Source organism: Loxodonta africana, chromosome 18 (genome assembly GCF_030014295.1).
Source record: "Loxodonta africana isolate mLoxAfr1 chromosome 18, mLoxAfr1.hap2, whole genome shotgun sequence".
Classification (NCBI taxonomy): domain Eukaryota; kingdom Metazoa; phylum Chordata; class Mammalia; order Proboscidea; family Elephantidae; genus Loxodonta; species Loxodonta africana.
Genome location: NC_087359.1, coordinates 46,697,200 through 46,714,842, shown reverse-complemented (window position 1 = coordinate 46,714,842; position 17,643 = coordinate 46,697,200). Strand labels below are relative to the sequence as shown.

The 17,643-nt window shown below is 49.8% G+C and overlaps 1 protein-coding gene and 1 non-coding gene across 6 annotated transcripts in view; both read right to left on the bottom strand.

Annotated features, from left to right (window-relative positions):
- MSI2 (musashi RNA binding protein 2) overlaps positions 1-17,643 on the bottom strand; it is a 472,007-nt gene that overhangs the window by 127,411 nt on the left and 326,953 nt on the right. The window lies entirely within an intron of this gene.
- Positions 10,211-10,281, bottom strand: TRNAG-UCC (transfer RNA glycine (anticodon UCC)). Its single transcript has one exon. It is a non-coding gene; the product is annotated as a tRNA-Glu (tRNA).

Here is a 17,643-nt window from a genome sequence, read left to right as displayed (position 1 = left end):
GCAAAGGACACAAGCCAAAGGCTGTAACAAACCATGACTTGATCATAGGTGTCTCATGATTCCTGGTCTCAAGGTGACCTTCTGGGTTGTCCCAGGTCAATGCTCCTAAGTAAATTCGCTCCTGGGCAATTCTTAATTACGGCTACACTCAAACTCAGCCACCTGTGCCTCTCTGTTCCAGCAAGAGGCCCACATGCACGTGGCAAGGATGGCATCCAGTGGCACAGGCATCTTTGTGTTTTGGGCACGATGATATCAGCTGCACAGCAAGAGACCCGCACGGGGGGCCTGGCCATAAAGGACGTCCTATTCATTGGGCTGTGCTCAGGAAACGTGACCCGTGTCTGAGGCTCATCCAGACCTGCTCTGGCTCAGGTAGGCTGCTCAGCGGAGCATAACAGGCCAGACAATGGGATCTTTGCGAACCCCTTAATCACAGCATCCTTGGGGAGGGCACAGGCCTGGGGCCTAGGAGGTGCGGGATGACAAGAACACACAAAGCCTCCATTGTGGGGATGGGGGCCATCTGCACAGAGCAGACTTTCTCTGTGTGTGTGTGCACATATGTGTGAGGGAGAGACGTGCTAACATGTGGCTGTTACTGAGACATTCGATGCTGGAAGACCACAGTCCACGTTAGGGAGGACTAGAGATGACCTGACGTGGGTTGAACTTTATTCAGTGACACACTACTTATCAAAGCTGTGTGGTGCAGTGTGAGGGGCATGGACTTTGAGACTGGGGGTCCTGAGCTCTGTTTCCAGCTCTCCCACTGCCTGGCCTAATTGTCCTCGCGCTGACTGTCTATCTGTAAGAGGGGTCCCTGCCTCACAGGGCTGGGGCAAGCCTGGCTGAGTGGAGGTCTGTGAAGGGCCCAGCACCGTGTAAATGCTCCACAAGGGCCGGGCTGGAGGGGAAGAGAACTTTCCATGGGAATCAGCAGGAAGAACAATTAACTCACTAAAGAGAACAAGCCTGTAAGGCCTGCAGCCCCTGGTATGAGAACAGTCACTGGAATTGCACAGCAAGACTGATTTATCCATTAGTGCAGGCCCTCGGGAGCGACTCGTTAGCCACCACTTTGCCTGTCAGAGTTGGAAGGGACTACATTTCTTTAAGTTGGTGACATGAGAACAGAAGTTTTCTTTTTTTTTATGTTTTATATTTTTTAAAGATGGCCCTTCTCCACCCTCCGGACAGTTGGCCAACAACACGTGCAATACAGGATCCATTCTGGGGACCCTGGAGGTACAGGGATTCTGGGCATCACACTGGTGGGCATCATTGTCATCTGCTGTGATGGCACAGGTCTAAGGAAGGGCCGTGTCACGCAGCTCTGTATGTTCCACTCACCTAGAAAAGGGAAATCCCTGGTCCCAGGCCACAGGCAAAGTCAGGGAGGATGCGCAACTTCCCCTAGGCCAGTGCCCAGGGTGGAGGCTGGCTTGGGACCAGCAAGTGATGCCCTCTGCCAAGAGAAGACCGTTTCCTCTGGGTATAAAGAATCCATGAGAAGAGAATGTACAGGCCGGGGCTGTGTAACCTTAGCAATGTCACTAGACCGTAAGCCCTGAGGACAGGACCCACCGCTGAATCCACCACTTCTTGGGGTGCCACAGCACTTGACATACAAAAAGGGGCTCAGTTTAGTGGATGAAATAGAGAGAGAGAGAAAGAAAAAAGGAGAGAAAGGAAGGAAGGACAACAGCTGCCATTTACTGGACACTCCTATGTATCAGGCTCTCTCTACATGCTCCCTCATTTCATCCACAGCACCCACCATCTGAAGAGGATATTCTTATCCCCATTTTACAGAGGAAGAAACTAAGGCTCAGAGAGGTTAGGAAGCTTACACAGACAATAACTGGAGGGAACCAGAATTTGAATCCAAGCCTGTTAGGCTCCAAAGCTGCAAATTCAAACAATGGATGAGTAGGGGGAGGCACTGCCATCAGCTGGTGCCTAGAGGGGAACCTTCCGCTCTCTAAAATTCTGATGAATGTGATCACTCAACGAACAATAAAGCATGCAGACCCTACCCTTCTCTCGGTAATGAAACACTGTCCAGCCAGGGGCAGCAAAGGCTGCTCTCCAGGACCCCACTTTCCATAGTACCAGGTGCAGATGGCCTGTCTCTGGCCTCCCCACAGCTCTCTCCCTCCGCCTTCTGGCCCAGGCCTACTCCTAGCACAGCCTCCTACACGGGAAGGGGCCCAAGAAGATAAAAGCAGCAACTGGGCAAACAGTTCCTATTGCTTCTTGTTTGCAGGAAAGGTTTGGAGGAAAGGTCAGGTGGGGGTGGGGCGCAGGTGGGGGAGACTCTGGCCCACTGGTTCAAGGCCAGCCCACGTGGGATTTCTCAGAGTAAACTGCACAGAAATGGAAGTGCTGGGGATGGAAAACAGCAAGACCCGCCAGCAAGCACAGAGATTTATGTGATATCTGGGGCCTGTCTAGGGTTGACAGGCCTCCGGGAACTGAGACATGGGTAAAGCAGCCACAGAAACATTTCGTTCAAGGCAGATGGGCCAGAATATCAAATTCCCCCACCTGCCACTTTGGTGGAGCCCTCCCAGAGTGCCCAACCCCACCCATGCTGCCATCTCTCAGCTCGGGGCTGTGGTTTTCTTTCCTTGCTTGATGTCTTCTAAGTCAAGGGGTCTCTTTGTCATCACTGAAGAACAGACAGTGGATCCGTACCTGACCCCAAGATGTGCAGGTTCACCAGGCAGAGGGTGCTCATGGGGAGACCAAGGCCCCCACCACCATCTGCTTCCTCAGCCAGGTGGGCCCAGAACGTTCCACCCACACCAGCAGGGCCCAGGTGCCTCGCAGGACAGCAACTCCTGTGTTCCTCCCAGGAGGGCCTTCCCAGGAGCATGGTGGGTTTTTCTTCTTTACACCTCTTGACTCCCAGCCCACCCCGTGCCCACTGAGTTTCTCCTGCCACATTTCTACCGAGTTGCCTCCTTTTTGGGGATGCTCACAAAACTGAACCCCACAACCCATTACCTGCAGATCAGGCCACCAAAACCCACCTGCAAGGCCTGCACATGTCAGTGACAGCCACTAACTACTGAGCTCTTACCCTGCCCGTTAAGAACTGTAGAGACATCGTCTTAATTGCTCCTCACAATAACACTAGACGGTAGATGCTACTATTAGCCCATTTTACAGATGAGGAATCTGAGGTTCAGAGGAGTTAGGTAACTTGCCTAAGGTGGCTCAGCTAATAAGTGTTTGGAAGCTGGGGGTCTCTGAAGTCAGGCAGTCTTATCAGAATTCTTCTTCCCAATCACTCTTCTCCCAAAACGTGGTAGTTTGGAGTAGGTGGGAGGAAGCAGTACAGAAAGAAGTGCTTTGGACACCTTCCGTGAAGCAGAACCTCCATGAAGCAGACCGTGCAAATCCCCACTTAAGAGTCCTCCCTCGCCCCCAGCAGTTCAACGGAGGGGCTCAGGATGCCAAGGGCCCTCGTCCTCCCAAGAGTTTGGTAGAGGGGCCCAGGATACTGAAAGTCCCCCTACTCCCCAGATTTCAGTGGAAGGGCTGAGGATAATGGGAAGTACCCCACCCGCAAGAGTTCAATGGAGGGGCTCAGGGCCCTGAAAGTCTTTTCCCCTATCTCCAACCAGAGTTCAGTGGAGGGGTTCAGCACATTTCAAGTCTTCCTCCACCAGACCCCACCACCTCTAGAAAATATTTAAAAAGAGCAAAATTTCCCCTCAAAGACTACGAGAAAAGCCAGCTGGCAAGGCAAGTTATGAAGATGTCATTACGCAATGGACCGTTTCCATGTACCATAATAGGTTTTCTCATTTGCTGCTGGACCGAGAGATACCAAACAGCAATTTTAAACTATCTCCTCTGTTGTCCCATCACTAGTCTTCCAGAATCACACGTTTCTACTTTAAAACTCGTTAACACAGTGTATTCAGAACACAAATCCAGATGGTTGAGGGGCTCTCAAAAAACCCACGGCATTTTGCAGAACTGATTTTACGACTCCACCTTTTTCTCTTCCCAGCAACCAATCATGGCTAAGGAGTTACATTGAAAAGGTAGATCGGCACAGGTCTGAGCTGCCTGCTGGCTCCTGCTTTATGAAGTCCCACCTCTACAGGGACATGGTACAGCCCGTGGAGATGCTGACCACTGGGCCATTGTGGCCAAACTCTTTCCAGAAGGCCAGGGCTTTGGGCCCTCCAGCAGACACAGGCTGGCACTGAGTGGACGCAGGAAAGGTGCACCTGGATTGAGCTGCCCGAAGAGCAGGTGCAAGAACAAAGACGGGTTCAGGGTAAGGTTTCCTTTGGGCTGCAAGGTCAACGCCTCTTTGCTTCCAACCCTGTGACAGATACAGGCCTCCCACCCCAGGTCCACTGCATTGCCTCTTTTCCTTGCATGCTCCCAAGATCTCTACAACCCATTACTTGGCAGATTAAAAAAAAAAACAAAAACAAGTTGTCATTGAGTTGACTCTGACTCATGGTGATCTCATGTGCGTCAGAGAGAACTGTGCTTCACAGGGTTTTCAATGGCTGATTTTTTGGAAATAGATTGCCAGGCCTTTCTTCCCAGATGCGTGGACTCAAACTACCAACCTTTGGTCAGCAGCTAAGCACATTAACCATTTGTACTAGCCAGGGGCTCCCAGGCAACCAAGATCAGGCAACCAAAACCCACCTGCAAGGCTGGATATATCAATAACAGCCACCACCTCACTGATGACAGCACAGTTGGTCTCGCGTGGTCCCTTCAGCTTCCTTTATCCTGGATGTCAGCCTTGCCAGTGGCACTCAGTAGTCTTACATATGCACCACTGGAGTCACCTATGGCTACAGACAGGGCTGAGGTAAGCCCTGGGGACAGGAGCCAGAAATGCCCTGCTACCTGTGTGTGTCATCACCCTCCACCAAGACCTGCCCCTTCCAGCCAAGCCCCAACCTAGGGAAGCCTGTGTAAATGGGGCTGCAGCCAGTCTGGGAGGTGAGTCTGGGGGAATGACCTCATCCCAAAGGGAGGAGGGCTGGAGGGGAGGGGAGAATAAACAGTACACTGGGGCGCGTCTTCTTTTACACAACCATCCTTCTCGTTTCCTTAGCTTTACTTTCCAAACGCTGTCCTCACATGAGTGACTTGTAGCCACAAACTTTCCCACAAGGGTAGGCAGAGCAGGTAACGTCCCATTGTGCAGCTGTTGCTGATGGACGTGTCCGTCTCAGACAGTAAATAATGTCCCTTTTGTGGTGCTGACTGAGAGAGTGGGTATAAGTTAAAATGATGTCAAAGAAGCTCTGAGATTCTGATACATGTGAGGCAAATGAAGAAGTACCTGGAGAGTCCCGTAACTCAGGAAGCCCCAAAGAGATAGGAATCCAGCAGACTTGCCTTTGCTCACAGCAGGGTAGAGATAGGAATCCAGCAGACTTGCCTTTGCTCACAGCAGGGTTAGTGGTTTAGAACTGGCAGAAAGCTAGTCTGGGATTTAGAAAAGTCAGGCAGAAGGGGCAAGTGACTTACAGGGGTGGCTTTCTATGGTTATGCCCCAGGAAAGACAGCTCAAGCCAGCAAGGGTCTTGTTCACCTCCATGCCACAGGCTGGGTCTCACAGGAAGGCTGGGAGTCTCTAGGCTCTCAAAGGTTTTGGGGGAGGCACAAACGCTCCTGCCCCAGCCCACTTTCTCCAGGATACGGGGCCACAACAGCAGAGCCCAAAAGGGGAAAGGACAATCTTTGCTATTTGTTGAAAAGACACTATTTATAGCTCTGATCGCTAACCGCCTTTTTAAAAAGACTGCTCTGGGGCCATTTTCAGAGTGCTGTCTTCCCTCAGATGGCTGCGTGGTGACTGGAAACAGCAGCGCTGCAGAGGCGTAATTACAGAGACGCGAAACACGCCAAGACCGCGACTGCGAGGTGGCAATGAGTTTCTCTCCTTAATCTAAGCATGTCCTTTTCCCCAGAGCCTTTATTTAAATATTTTGTCAGCTCCCCATGCCAGCAGCAGGCAAGCTCCATTTCTGAATACTCGTGGAAAAGGCGGGGGGGGGGGGGCGGGAAGGAAGTGGGTACTAGGAGAAATGCCACTCCCCTTCCCTCAGAATAAATCATGAAACTCAGAAAGTGGGGTGGGGGAAGGCGAAGTCAGATGTAGGCCTGGAAGACACTATAGCCCTATGCGAGATGGTACTTTCGGGACGGCTGACAATCCGCTGACTTAGCTGCCTTGGCTATGGGTCTGAACATTTAGAAGAAATTTTCAGCTCCCAGGAAGAACAACTCTGCTGTTTTACCCCATTAACGCAGACCAAAGTTGGGGCTGCTTCTCCCTTATCAACAGTGCTCAGGAATCAGGGACTCTGCATTCCCAAGAGACGCCCTGTATCTCCTTGGCTCCCCTGGAGCCACTGCAAAGGTCAAGCTTGCAGTGGGAGCACACAGCTGAGGGCTGCAGGAACCAGCTGACAGCCCTGTGAGCCGGTTCCTCACCACAGGCCCTCCTGGCTGGGTTCTCCTTTGGCTAAACCGGCTCAGAGATTCCACGGGGGGCAGAAAGTGACCCAAAAGTGAGTTGGGTGGTGCTGCTGGCATTACCAAATTCATTCCAAAGCAGGTATTCGTTAGAGTCAGGAAGGAGAAGGAAATGGGGCTTGGCCCTGAGGGCAGGCACCTTAGGACTCCCTCATCAAGTCTTGGGAAAAGTCTCTAACTCCTGTTCTGTATCACTCCTGGCTTCATCTTATCCCTAAAGAGGTAGTGTGATCAAGCTCTGAAAAAATATCGGGAAGAATAAGCTGGGGGCAACTCCTTATCCCTCTCTGGAGGTGACCTCCTGCAGAGACATAAGTTCCCCTGGGCTCCCCTTGCCCAAAGTCAGCCCACAGCCAACATGGGAGGCCCACCCAGCCCAGCTTCACCCACGACTGTGGGAGTCTCCCCAGTGCTGGGGTTCAGCCAGCATGCCCATTAATGAACACAGATTACAGCCTTGGAAACCCTATGGGGCAGTTCTACTCTGTCCTGTGGGGTTGCTATGAGTCAGAATTGACTCAATGGCCCACAACAACAATTTATTTCAATAGTGGGCTCCATACTCCACTTACAGAACCATGTCTGGCAAGTCCTTGCACCATTTCAAGCCTTGGTCTATCCATTGATGAAATGGCCGGACAGCTATTCTAGAAACAGCGTATGACAATGTACACTGCTGTTGTTTTGTTAGCTGCGGTGGAGTTGCCTGCTCGACTCATGGAGACCCCATGCACAACAGAACAAAACAGTGCCCAGTCCTGCACCATTCCCATGATGGGTTGCTGAGTGGACCATTGTGAGCCATATGGTTTTCATTTTTGAAAGCAGATTGCCAGGCCTTTCTTCTTAGTCCATCTTAGTCTGGAAGCACCACTGAAACCTGCTCAGCATTGTAGTAACACACAAGTCTCCACTGCAGATGGGCGGTGCCTGCGTTGGGATGTATTGGCCAGGAATCAAACCTGGGACTCCTGCATGGAAGGTGAGAATTCTACCACTGAACCATACAATGTACATTACTGAACACTAAGGGCCAGGCAGTGTACACATATAATTTGGTAGAGTAACTCTGGAAGCTAATTTAATCTCTTTTTCCCTTAATAGCACTACTGAGAGGTCCTCAAGCTATCACAACTGGACAGGTGAAAGGATTTTGTAGATGGTAAGATACCTTAAAAGATATAAGCTCAACAAATAAAAACAAAGCCCTGAATATAATGGTGTGAACCTACCCACAGGAACACATGCCTCTGCGTAGCTTTCCTCCCAGTAGTGAGTGCCGATAACAGGCCACCAGCCAGTGGGACCACGTGGGAAATCAATCCCATGGCCTTTGCCCCAGGAGGACCACATGAGCTCTAACCGACTCCAGTGACCAGCAGGCTGTGATGTTACCTGACGCCTTGACCTCCCTGCCAATACCCGCAAGGGGACGTTGTGTTCTGCTTCACAGCCCCGCATCTCTCGTCTGTCCACCTCAAGGAAGACGTACTCTTGCATTTCTAACTGATGTCTCAGGCAAATAATTAGATGTCACTGCTCCAACGTTACATTACAACTTCCCTGCAGATCCTGGAGGAAGGGGAAATGAGTTACTGCGAACAAACCAAGCTAAATACAGTTGGTAATTGAAAAAGTGACCAAGGAAATCAGGAGGGGTAAAAAGCCAGCCAGCTAGCCCTAAATGGATTATCAATCATTTCCTTTTAGGGCAAGCTCCACTGCAACTTAATCAATTGCTATTGCTTCCCAAATTCAATAAGAAAACTGATACAGTGGGGAAGGAGGAGGAAAAACCGTTAAATGTTTACCATTACCTTCTTGATGGATACTGGACAGCATCCCACATTCAATTCCAATCCAGTTTCAAGTTTATCAGCATAAAAGAAATTTACAAGCAACAAAACTCAGAGAATGTGATACCATTACTACTAAGAGTGTAAAGCATCTAAGGTAGGGTCTCCGGGCTACACTGGGACGGGGGTATAACTGTCACCACAGGAGGTGGTGGGTCTGAGGCTGGGCAGCCTGCTCTGGCTGCAGAGAGAGGGATTCCTGGCTGGACTTAGGGATTCCAGTGGTGTGACCTTGGGCAAGTCACCTGACCTCCAGAAGCCTCAGTGTTTATTACCATAGCAATCTAGCCAAGATAAACACCATCATTCTTCCAGTTAACAAAGGCTTATCAAGTACCTATTATGTCCTAGGAATCCCTGGGTGGTGCACAGTTAAGTGCTTAGCTGCTAACCCAAAAGTTGGAGGCCATCTACTTCCAAAAGGTCACACAGCCATTGAAAACCCTATAACCTAGAGCACAGTTTTATATGGGGTCGCCATGAGTTGGAATTGACTTGATGGTAACTGGTTTGACAACAGGTACTAGGGACACCAAGATGAACAGAACATGGTCAGCTACTCTTGAGGCCCTCATAGTTACTGGGGGGTCAGGACGAGTAAACAACAGAGGTATGCTCAGAGCGTTCAGGAAGGAGGATGAGACAGCCATCTAGACTGGGGTGGGTCTATGCAGAGTCCTGGAGGGCATCAGGAGTCACTCAAAGGAAAGGTGGAGGGATTAATATGGGTGGCAGTTGAGAGAGAACTGGGTGGTCAAGACCCTGCTGGGGCACAGGAGACCCTGAGCAGATAGCCAGGTGGAGGAGGGAGTGAAAGGGTAGGCAGGGCTGGATCAAGCAGAACCTTGGAGGTCCCGTGAAGGCACCTGGATAGGAAGCCACCAAGCCTGGCACGATCGGAATCACAACTCGAAGAGATCCTTCTGGAGAGGAATGGATGAAAGTGGAGCAGGCCTGGAGGCAGGAGACCCCTCCAAGAGCTGCTACAGCTGCCAGGGAGAGTTGTGGTGGGTGCCTGAAGGAGGCATGGAGGGGGTGCAGAGGGCAGGGCAATCTAGAGCCAGCCTGTACAGCCTAGACTCTGCGGATGTGTGGGAGGCCAGCATGAGGCCCCAGATGGCTTGAGCAGCTGGTGCCATTACCCAGGAGGGGGCTGCAAGTCAGTGGGGCCTCCCTAGTGACCCCATCCTGCCTACCCACACTGCCCTGCTTCTCCCCCACCATCCACAGGATTTTAAAACACAGACCAGAAGCATAAACCTTTCCAACTTGCTCAGCAGTCGTGCCAAATCCAATGTAGGGAGGGAATATGAGATCAGAGTCCCAGGCTCACTGGGAAGTCTCAGCATGTTTGGGTAGAAGATCCCAGCAGGGGCCACAGGAGCTGCTCAGGACTCAAGAATGAAAATGACAGCGGCAGGAGGTGACGGTTTTCAGAAGGTCTCAGATGGCATGGTCCAGGGGCAACAGCCCAGGCTTTCCAAGCTTTATAGCTTGGGTTCAAATCTCAGCTCTGCCAGTTGCTAGCTATGTCCCCGCAGTCCAGTCCCCAACCATTGTTGTTGCTGTTGGCTGCCACGGAGTTAGCTCTCGACTCATGGTGACCTCACGCACAGTGGAAAGACATGCTGTGCCAGCCCCGCAATCGGTTGTGGATTGGACCATTGTCATCCACAGGACTTTCACTGGCTGATTTTTGGAAGCACACTGCCAGGCCTTTCTGGTAGTCCAACTTAGCCTGGAAATGCTGCCGAAACCTCTTCAGCATCATAGCAACACACTAGCCTCCACTGATAGATGGGTGGTGGCTGTGTATAAACTGCACTGGCTGGGGATCGAACCCAGGCCTCCTTCATGGAAAGTGAGAATTCTACCACTGAACCACCAATGCCCCCGTCCCCAGACATAGGGAGTGCTTCTGGTAAGAGTTAGCTGTCGCTGTCCTCCATAGCAATAACATCCCAGCTGTAAGGCAGGCGTAGAACATTCCCTCATGCCTTTCAACACCAAGAAGGCAGGAAATAGAGCTTCTTAACACTTTGCAACCATGTGAAGACACATGGTGACTACTTGCTGAGGAGAAGGAGAGAAGAGGAAGCAAAATCTCCAAGAAGGTGTCTCGGGACGCACACCCCCAGCCTCACCGGAGCCACTGGCAACAGATGCTGGCGGCTCTCGGTGATTACGCTGTTGCTCCTACTTGATGGCGGCGACTTCGCCAGCAGCGAGGCAGTCTCTAATGCTCCGTAAAACTATAAATTTACTTCGAGAGCACCAAGTCTAATTACCTCGCCAAGACTCTCTGCATTTTTAAGAACCATTTTTTTTTACTCCCTCCTTAAACTCTTAATCATAAGGACTCTTGTTAGCAATACTCCGCCACAGTCTTGTTTCGCCTGTTGCCATGGCAACAAAGCAGTGTTTACCAGCCTTTCCAAGCTGGTACATCTTTATTAGCACCCGGATCCCAGGAGAAGCAGGAAGCAGTGCAGAGGTTTAAAGAGCATTAATCCCCTTAAGCTTTGCAAACCTCTCTAGTTAGGGAGCACACAAGGAGGGGGGAAATTGAGGTCTCTGCCATTTTCAGGGCCCTTCTAGAATCGTTAAGCCGACATGAAGCACCAGACTGAAAAAAAAACAACAAAAAAAACCAACTTATCTCTCTGGAGCTTCACTTTAAATTTCTCCTCCACTTGAAAAAGACAAACTTGTGGCTGCTTTTGCTTCACAGGACAAGTTTGCCGTCCATCCAACACAGACAGGCCGCTGGCTGATTCTTTGCTGCCTCTCTGGCCACCTTGCTCCCTCCTGATACACACAGGACTTTGAATACCTGTTATCTCTTGGCCAGGAGGAGGGACAGCCACAAAGGCCCACCGGCTGGGCTGCCCTTGCACCCTCATCTGCTTCTCTGCGATGAGGACTCACAGACAATCCAGAGCCGATACATGTCCATTGAGTCTCAAAAACCATCTCTCGGCCTCAGCCTACCTAGGAAGGTTTTTCAAAGCTCAGCACCAGGGCAGAAGTGGGAAAGGATGAGAGAAGAAAGGCTTTCTTTGTGTGATGATTTAAAAGCAGTTCAATGTCCCGTTCCCCCTCCTACCAAATAAACGTCTCTTTCGTCTTTCATCCCAGCCTAGAAAATCAAAACCCAGGTAGAGGTCCATGAACACCTATGGCTGAATCTTGAAAAACTGCACAAGCGAAAGATGATACTAACATTCATTCTGGCTTCCCAAGCAGCTTTCAACTGGGTAATCTGGAGCTGGCCAAGGCTTGGCATACTCCACCGCCCCTGGTTCAGCCCTCTGTGGTCAGGAGTCCAGTTCAATCAGGGCTGCTCAACTGACGCTCAGGAGCCATTAACAGCTGGGCCTTGTGGGGCCTCGTGCTGGAGTGGGCATGTAGACACACACAATGAGGGGCTTCATTTCCAACCCGGCAATTTCTGATCTCACTTTTGAACATACCAGACATGTTCCATTATTCCCACTGGTGTTCAAAATTCTTTAAACAACAGAAAAAATTTTTTAAGTTATTTGGATTCCCCCCTTTTTTGGGGGTGGAGTGAAGAGTTCATTCAAAAACAGTATCAACCACTCAGAAGAGAAGACTCTCCAACCCATCAGTACTAACTCGGGACAGTTTGGTCTCCTGACTCTACAAATTTGAGGCAGCCCAGCAGTCACAGGATTCCTGAGTTATTGATACTTGATGGTCCCACCTATCTTCTAAAAAGTATTTGAGGTGCTGCAGTGGTTAAGCACTTGGCTGCTAACTAGAAGGTTGGAGATTTGAACCTACCAGCTGCTCTGCTGGAGAAAGATGTGGCTGTCTGCTCCCGCCAAGATATACAGTCTTAGAAACTCTGTGGGCAGTCTACTCTGGGTCGCTATGAGTCAGGATAGATTAGATGGCAGTGGGTTTGGTTTTGGTAGGATCGTGGTCAAATACATATGAAATTGGACAATTAAAATACGAACCAGGACTGTAAAAGGTGAGCACTCACAGAAAAAAGAGAACAGTCACCCACGGCAGGGGCTCACCACGGTTGGGGAGGAAGAGGAGTGGGAGGGTGGTGCTCAGGGGGCCAGAGAATCTGAAAGCCAGTGATTGTTTCTGGTTGCGGAAAAACTGAAAACACCAAGTTTCTCTATGAACCCAAGGAAATACCAGAGATGGTCTAATCCAGGGAGCTGTAACTGGGTGATAAGGGGTGGGACAGACACACAAGGCCAGCAAAGCCCAGCAGAGTCTCAAAAGCCAACTCCTCTGGAGATGTAGGCAAGGCCAGATTGGCGACACCTAGTGTTTGGCCCTATTACTTTAGGCCGAGGCTAGGGAGCACAATATGACAGACAAGACCAGGGCATGGATACAGCACGGCCCCGAGCTGGAGGGTTAGGATGGAGAGCGTTGGCTGACCTCCATGCTCAGAGACAAGAAGCACGCAGAAAGTCAAGCTCAGTTTCCCAGGACCCTCTTAGAAAAGGAGTTAGGAATTACAGACCAGTGAACATGACTCTGAACTTTTTATTACACGGCCGAAACTCCCCAACATGGGTTATGTGCATTACTCTGTGGCACTGGCAGTAAAAATCTCATGACCAGAAGGTGTGAGTATCGGTCTGAGTGTCCATTGAGGAAGTGGGGGTACAGCTCCCCAGTGTGGAGCCAGTCCTGGGGTAGCACAGGGAAAGACCCGATGAAGGTCACAGGCCTGGGTCCTTGGGCCCAGGACTCAGGGCTCTTGGTCCAGGGCATTCTCCATTGCGGCACAACCCCTCTGTCTAGCAAGTGGAGTAGTGCAGTCAACCCTTATGGAAGAAGCTGAAGGATCTAAGCAAGTCAGGTTGTTGGCCTAGTCTGGGGGCCACAGCCAAATGGTGAGAGCCACCTCCCAGCCAACCCTTTCCCCCAGCAGTGGATACCAGACCTTCCAGCTTGACATCTACAGTCCCTTTAAATTCTTTCATTTCCACCTTCAGAGCCTCTCAAACAAAGGCCAACTGGGAAACGACTTGCTATTAACCTCAAAACCTGCACTTGAAAGCTAAGATTGCCATAGCAGGTGGGCGAGAGGGAGGCCAAGTTGGGTGGGGGTCGCGGGGAGGGGCTTGGTAATGTGCTTGTGTGTACAAAAGTGACCCACGGGTGCACTGGGAGACAGACTTTAAGCAGCAACCAGTTTGCTTCATGCACCTGATTTCTACCCTTGGCTGAACATCAATTTCCAATCCAATTGCTACCTCATCCCAGTCTACAGCCAATATGCCCTCTCCACCCACCTGAATGTCGCTGCTCCTCACCCAGGCCTCTCCCCTCCCCGGCAGGAGCCAGAAAGCTCACACCAGGGTAAGAGTCAGCAGTGGTCAAGCTGATTCTCCAGCCAGGCGAGTCTGATGAGGGCCTGCCTCTCAATCAGCAGACAAATTAGGAGGAAGAATTCAGGAAGTGGCTGGGACAGGAAAGGTGAACCCTTGTATACCCAGGTTCGGCCTCAAATAAGAAGACTTTATTTAGTCTGAAAGATAATATTGCTCCCTGTGCCCCCATACCCGTTTTCAAACAGGCACCGAAATAAGGGACCTTCATTCATCTCAGTTCATGGCTTAATTGAGGAAGCTCTTGGTGCTGCACAGAAGTAAGCCATTAGGTGAGTTCCAAACCACTGTGAATAAGCCAACAAAAAATCCTTTAAAAAAATTACAGGGAGAAGGTCATTCATGTGAATAATAACCATTCTTTCTCTTTAATCAGTATAATAAACAAATTTTAATTATATCTTCCAAGACCACCTCCCTCCCACCCCATCAATTCCTACTCTTTGGTTTAATAGAAAAGTGGCTCCTAAAAATTTCTCCTGTGAGGTGAGGCCGGGGGTGGAAGACACCAGCACAGTACACTCATTCAAAACAGACTCTCAAGTGTGGATTTAATCAAGCAAGAGACAGAGGGTGTTTGTACGTGTGTAGATCTCGGATGTGCAAACTGTCTGATCATGCTCTGAGTTTTCTTAAAAGGAAACATCGCCTGAATCTCCTCCTTTACCAGGTTAAAATTTTTCAGTTTTCAAATATAATCAGATGAAGAGATAAAGACAAGGGGAGAGAGAGGTATTATGAAGAAAAAAGGACAGAGAATGAATTTGGATTTCTGCCTAACTTTTGATTTGGTCCCAAAAATTCCTTTTGGAAAAGAAAAGGTAAAAAGAGACTGAAACTATTTTTTTTTTTCCTTAGAAAAGAGACGTCGTGTTCCTTCCCTATGACCCGCTCCCGCCCCCCCAAAAATCCAAACCTTGCTATTTTAAACAATGAAAAAGCACAGTGTGTGGGGAACAGCTTGCATACAGCTGAAGCCGGCATTATTTACCTCAGGTTTCCTATATGAACTCAACTTTTCCTTCTTAAGCACTTTTACAACAAACGAGAAGAAAAAAAATAAAGGCCCAAAGGCGTGCGAATCAAGGAGATCTGTGCTCTAATTGATCCTGAAGGTGATCCAGGACAATCTCCCCTGGGGGCTAGCCTTGAGGCCCATGGCTTCCCAGGGCCCTGCTGCCAGCCAAAGGCACCCCAAATCCCGGCGTTAAAACACAATTGTTGACCTCCCTCCTCCGCACTGGTAGCGCTTATTAAGTGGCACTTGTCTGTGGCATTTACTCTCAATCCTATTGAGTTTTCTCCTAATTGGCTTAGAAAAGACAACTGAGGCGGGGTGAGGGCGGGGCAGGGAGAGGAGGCCTTGTGGCTTCTTCTCATTCTGGGTGACCATGGATAGTGAAGGTGCTTCTCCTGCTCCAGTGTAAGCCGAATACTTTGATGTCAGTCAAAGGTCTCAACTAAGGGATAGTCTCCACTCTCTCTTTAAGCCCCTTTCTCTACCCAGGAGGGTCTTGGGCATTAGCTAAAATACCTCTGCCTTAGTGGTGTAGTGGTTAAGCGCTATGGCTGCTAACTAAAGGGTCGGCAGTTCGAATCCGCCAGGTGCTCCTTGGAAACTCTATGGGGCAGTTCTACTCTGTCCTACCTAAGGTCGCTATGAGTCGGAATCGACTCGATGGCACTAGGTTTGGTTTGGTTTGGACCTCCGATGCCTCACTCCCAAATGGAATTCCTGGGTTCAAATCCTGGTCTTCACCTCACACTGGCTTTGTGACCTCAGTCAAGTCACTTAACCTCCCTGAATATCAGTCACTTATTAGGTAAATTAAATGAGAAAATATTGGCAGGAGGCTCAGCAGTGCCCAAAAATGACTATTACCCATTCACTCAATTTAAAAATAGTATTCACCCAGCCCTTAATTTTTAAAGGGGAATAGTTTTACTGCTAAGGATAGGGGTGAAGGTAAAGGACAAAGAGCCATCACAACTGGGGCCACAACGGTGAAGGTCAGAAATGAAGGGAAAACAATACCCTTTCCACACACACCCAGCCAAGACTTTCTCTCCCAGATGGCAGCCCTGCCGGGTACTGTGCAATCATATCCACTTGTTGCAAAAAGGGAGATGAGCTTGTTTTCCTACATCGTAACTCCTCCAGGGTAGGGATCAGGTGCTCATAACTGGCCAAGTCTTAGGTGGTGCCATGCACAATTAGATACTATATCCTCTTTCACATGCTGTCTCTGGAAAAGTCAGAAGCTTGGAGGCTGTGCAATGGCAGACAACTTCTAGGGCTGCAGAGAGTACCTACTATGAAGTCTAAAGACTGCTGCGGTGGGAGGTGGCCTTTTTTTTTTTGTTTAAGGAACAGTGAGAAGAAAGCGGGGTGAAGAGGTGAACACACACAAAAACTGCTGAGTGCCTCCATGCTTCTCATTAAAAGCAACTCTTCCCTCGGGGTTAGCTTGTCTAACTCCTCCAGGTGAAGCAAATGTCATCTGACCCAGGAAACTCAGGCCTCTGCTTTGTGCTGAATTGGAGACTCATCACTTCCCCATCCCCCATACCACACCAACTCCCTGCTTCCCACACCTAAACTTATTCAGCCCTAGTGTTTACAGCTCACTACACCACAAATCTTTATTTCCTGTCACCCACTGGCCCTAGCTGTCCCCACTCCCTGTTTCTCCTAGACAAGTTAATAAGACGGAAGGCTCCCTAGAGGCCCAGAGCCAGCAAACATTATCACTTGGAAGCAAGGCAGAAATCCTGACACACCGGAAATGACTTCAAGCCTATTAATTACCCTTTCTTCTTTGGCAGATCTTTTGAAAGAAAGCTTGACAAATTGAAAGGAAGGTTAGTACTGCCTCTCTGCCCCAGTTAAGCCCCCACACCCAACCCAATAACAAATATCTGATTTCTGCTTTTTTTTTTAACCAATTAATTTGTCAGAGTTGCAGCCACCCCAGGGAGCCCCACCTATGATTTGCACGTTTAGGGACACAAAGAGTAAGCCCCTCCTTATAGGCCAAGCCATTTAATCTGAGAGACCTGGGGAGCTGGGAGAAGCAGGGAGTGATCAGGGCCAGGGCACCCAGTGCGTATCATCCTAGGACATTCCTGACACTCCTGATGAACCCAGGCCCCGCTGCATATGCTTCCTATGCTTCCGCGTGTCAAGCACTGTAAAGTCAACCACTAAAGAACACCCTCAGGGTCTCTCCCCCATCAGGGGCATATGCAATGACAGCCCCACCCAGGCATGCCCCATGCTTGTCTCCTGGATGCAACATATTTCACAAAACCCTCTGAATGAATCGAAACCAAAAAGCACAGGGGAACTCTTGATGATGCAAAAACTCGAGCTGTTTGGGGACCAATCACTCCATCTCCAAGTTTCACTGTCTGCCAACACTGACAAATAAAATCTACTCAGGGTACCCCTGCAACATCCCCTTCCTTAATGGGGTTTATGCAAAAACAATGGGGTGGGTTCTTTGCATTCTTCAGAGATACTTATTTTTTTTGTATATCCATCTACTCCACAGAGCCACCTGAATTCTGATAGGAATTTCAAGCAGAACAACTGATTCTCTTCCTAAAATGTGTCCCCTTCACCAACACGGTCCCCCATGTTATTAGATGGCACCACTAACCCCTCAGCTGCTCAACCTGAGCAACCCAGAGTCAGCCCTAATTCTCTTTTCCATAAACCAATCTATCAGAAGAGGGAATTGGTGCTTCGGTGGTAGAACTCTCGTCTTCTGTGTCAGAGACCCAGGATCGATTCCTGACCAACGCACCTCATGTGCAGCCGCCATCCCGACTGTCGGTGGAGGCTTGTGTGTTGCTAGGATTCT